General features: G+C 39.4%; 1 pseudogene; it reads right to left on the minus strand.

The window, feature by feature from the left end:
* Positions 1–3,044: 3,044 nt before the first annotated feature.
* On the minus strand, positions 3,045–4,443 carry LOC105487644 (cytochrome b-c1 complex subunit 2, mitochondrial pseudogene; annotated as a pseudogene).
* Between the last annotated feature and the right edge of the window lie 250 nt (positions 4,444–4,693).

Here is a 4,693-nt window from a genome sequence, read left to right on the forward strand (position 1 = left end):
GTTTCCAGCTTTTAACTGATAATATGCCCTTTTTGAACTTAGTCCTCAATGAGCTCCCAAATATCCCTTTGCAGATTCCATGAAAACAGTGTTAGCAAACTGCTCCATGAGAAGAAATTTGTAACTCTGTGACTTGAATTCTCACGTGATGAAGAACTTTATCAGAAAGCTTCTTTCTGGTTTTTATCTGAGGATATTTCGTTAGTCAAAATACACTTCAACACGATACAAAATATCCCTTCTCAAGTTACCCAAAAACAGTGCTACCAAACTGATCCATGATAACAGTCATGTAACTCAGTGAGATGAATTAACACATCACATAGCAGTTTCTCAGAAAGCTTCTTACTAGTTTTTTAAATGAAGATATTTCCTTTGTCACCATAAGTTTCAAGGTGCTCCAAAATATCCCATTACAGATTCCCAGAAAACACTGTTAGCAAACTGCTTAATGAAAAGAATGGTGTAACTCTGTGAGATGTATTCACACTTCATAAAGCTGTTTCTCAGAAAGCTTTTTTCTAGTTTTTATCTGAGGATATTTACTTTGTCACCCTGTACCTCAATGCAATTGAAAATACCCCTTCTCAAATTACCTAAAAACAGTGCTGAGAAACTGCTCCATGAAAAGGAAGTTGTATCTCTGTGAGGTGAGTTCACACATCAGAAACAAGTTTCTCAGAAAGCTTCTTTCTAGTTTTTGTCTCAGGATATTTCCTTTGTCATCACAAACTTCAATGCCCTCTGAAATATCCCACTGCAGATTCCAAGAAAACAGTGTTAGCAAACTGATCAATGAACAGAACAGTGTAATGCTGTTAGATGAATTCACATATCAAAAAGCAGATTCTCAGAAAACTTCTTTCTAATTTTTTTCTGAGGATATTTCCTTTGCCACCATAGGCTTCAGTGCACTCCCGAATATCCTATGGCAGACTCCAAGAAGACAGTGTTATCAAATGGCTCAAAGAAAAGCACAATGTGGCTCTGTGAGATGAATTCACTCATCACAAAGCAGTTCCTCAGAAAGCTTCTTTCTAGTTTTTATCTGAGGATATTTACTTTTTCACTATAGGCCTCCATGTGCTCCCAAATATCCCTTTGCAGATTCCATGAAAACAGTAGTGGCAAAGTGCTCCAAGAAAAGTGGGGGTATATCTCTGTGAGATGAACTAACACATCACAAAGCGGTTTCTCAGAGACCTTCTTTCCAGTTTTTATATGAGGATATTTCCTTTGTCACCATAGGATTCAATGAGATCCAAAATATCCCTTCTCAGATTCCCCAGAATCACAGCTGGTAAACTGCTCCATTAAAAGAGTCGTGGAACTCTGTGGGATGAATTAACATGTCACAAAAGTGGTCTCAGAAAGCTTCTTTCTAGTTTTTATATGATATTATGTATTTTGTCACCAGAAGCATTAATGCGCTCTGAAATATCCCATTGCAGATTCCAAGAAAACAGTGTTAGCAAACTGCTTAATGAAAAGAACAGTGTAACTCAGTGACATGAATTCACATGTCACAAAGGAGTTTCTCAGAAAGCTTCTTTCTAGTTTTTATATACGAATATTTCTTTTTAAACCATAGGTTTCAATGTGCTCCCAAGTATCCCTTCTCAGACGCCACAAAAACAGTGATGCCAAAGTGCTCACTCAACAGAAACGTTTAGCTGTTTGGGGTGAATGCACAAATCACAATGGACTTTCTCTGAAAGATTCTCTACAGTTTTTACATAGAGAATTTTCTTCTTTCACCTCAGGACTCTATGTACTCCCAAATATCCCATTACAGATTCCACAAAAGCAGTGTTACCCAATTGCTCAATGAAAAGAAAGATTTAACACTGTGAGATGAATTCATCCATCACTAAACAGTCTCTCAAAAAGCTTCTTTCTAGTTTTTATCTGAGGGTATTTCCTTTTCACCATAGGTTTCTCTGTGCTTCATATATCCCTTTGTCAATTCCACAAAAACAGGGTTAACAAACTGCTCAAAGAAAAGAATGATTTACCTCTGGGAGACGAATTCACCCATCACAAAGAAATTTCTCAGAAGTCTCCTTTCTACCTTTCATCTGTGCAGCATATTTACTCTTCCACCATCAGCCTCAAAGTGTTCCCAAATATCTCTTCTCAGACACCACAAAAACAGTGATGAAAAACTGATCAATCACAAATATGGCTGAACTCCATGAAGTGAATGCAGACATCACAGAACAGTTTCTAAAAAACCTTCTCTCCAGTTTTTATTTGAAGTTATTTTCTTTTTCAACATCAGCCTCCATGAGCTTCCAAATATCCCTTTGCAGATACCCCCAAAAAAGTGCTACAAAACTGCTCAATGAAAAGAAAGGTGTAACTCTGTGCGATGAATTCAACCTCCACAAAGCAGTTTCTCATAAAGCTTCTTTCTAGTTTTTATCAGAGCATGTTTCTTTTTTCACCATAGGGCTCAAGGCGCTCCCAAATATCCCTTTGCAAATTCCAGGAAAGCAGTTTTAGCAAACTGTTCCATGAAAAAAAAGGTGTACCTCACGAAGATGAACTCAACATCACAAAGAACTTTTTCAGAGGGTTTCTTTCTAGTTTTGTTTTTTTTTTTTTTTGGGGGGGGGAATAATTTTATTTCAAAAAAGACAAAACAGGGGTAAAAACCAGACCATTTAGCTTTTGAACTTGATTTCACCTGAAAAGCCACCAATAGTAACCTGGCACTATTTACGCTGATAGCCACTTAGCCTTACTTTTACTAGTTTCTAATGCTTCTATACTCAATAATTACATTCCTGTCTCCTTTAATAAAGCATCTAAAACAAAAATATCAGCATATAATAAATACTTGTTGATTAACCCATTGAGAAAAACGTAATAAAACACCTAAGCAGAATGTTCTATTGACTTTAGGTCAGCTGAGAATAATTACCTGCATTTATGCCTTATTTTACCTCACTGGAAAAAAGACAAATGTTATATTAGAGATTTCTGACTTTCATGTGTTTGCTGCTCTGGGCTGAGAGAATATTCAGCTCTCTCCTCTAGTCAGTATTACAGCTCATCAACAAAAGGTGTACGTCCCAAATTTCCACTTGCTGCCATTGACTTCTGGCCAGAAACAAACTTCTTTGCAGCATTTATGATATCAGCATTAGCCACTGAATCAATCTGCTGAAGGACTGTGGATGGTGGCACATAAGAACCAGCAATTAGAGCCTGGGACCCGTCTTCTTCCAAGAAACGCTCAGAAGACTCCACTGACATTAGGTATCCAGCTTTCCGCTTGTTCTTGGCAGCTTGGACATCTGTGTTGGAAAGGTTTCCTTGAGCTATTGTTTTGACTTGATTCTATGCAGCCTTGATTACATCTCCAGCAGCTGTGGCCTGGGAGATAGTATAAATCCCGAAGAGTCCAGAATCTGAGTAACTGGCATTAAATGCGGAAACATCAATTGGCTGCTGAGTTGCCTTGGCAACAGCTTGGTGTAGATGGCTGGTGGGGCTGCTGCCCCTCTTGACATGTGGCCTGGCACCGAGGACATGCTGAAGGTTACTAAACGCATTTGCCTCTACACTTCCCGTGACAGCACTTTCGGCTACAAGAGCAGCATGGACAAGACTGTCTCCATTCTGTTCTCGGATTTCACCTCCACGGTATTTGGCCTTCACACCAGATAAACCAAACCCACCCCTCATGTTGAGAAACTGTTCAGCAACTTGCTTTAAAACAGGATGACTCACGCCAAGTCCAATCAAAGCCATTCTTGCACTTGTGAAATGGTTCTGAACAAAGTAATGTAACTCCTCTGATGTCACTTTTCCAATTCTATAGTCAGGACAGTACAAGGGATTAGCCAAGGCATTCCGGTAAGCTGCTGCATGCAAATTTTCAATGACATGAGTCTGTGGATTCTGAAAGGCCACAGCTTTGTCAATCTTTAGCTGAGGCTGAAGGTCTGCTACTTCCCAACGACGAAATTCTGGTGCCGTGGTGACATTGAGCAGGAACTCCATTAGAATATCAACATCACCTCACAGGCATTCCACAGTGTAAGCCATGGTTTCCTTTGTTGCAGTCACACTTAATTTGCCACCAGTTGCTTCAATTCCATGGGTAATCTTGAAAAATGAAGCTACTTGTGTTGTCAGACTGGATGCAAGTTGCAGCAAATGGGTGGTTCTTAAATTGTTGGAGTCCTCATATCTACTGCCTGCTTTAATGAACAAAAGAATTCTTGATAGAGGAGCATAGTTTTCCATAGAAGCAATCACCAAGCCATTTGGTAACTTGGTAAACTCAAGGTCCTGAGGTTGTGGTGGTGCTCCTGCAGGCGCAGCTGTGGCTTTAACTTTGGGGGAAACTTTGAGGGAATGAAATCTCGAGAAGGACCCAGCTTTGGTTAGTAGCTTCATGATTCAAGATTGTTCTGACACACGGTCCCACCGGATTAAAGAAACTCTCTTTCTGGTTTTTATCTGAGTATATTTCCTTAGTCACCAAAGACTCCAGTGTGATCCAAAATATCCCTTCTCAGATTCCACAAAAACAGAGCTACAAAACTGATCCATAAAAAGGATCGTGTAACTCCGTGAGATGAATTAACACAACACAAAGTGGTTTTCCAGAGTGCTTCTATCTAGTTTTTGTATGAGGATATTTCCTTTATCACCATAAGCTTCAACACGCTCCTGAGTA

This window comes from Macaca nemestrina, chromosome 20 (assembly GCF_043159975.1).
Source record: "Macaca nemestrina isolate mMacNem1 chromosome 20, mMacNem.hap1, whole genome shotgun sequence".
Classification (NCBI taxonomy): domain Eukaryota; kingdom Metazoa; phylum Chordata; class Mammalia; order Primates; family Cercopithecidae; genus Macaca; species Macaca nemestrina.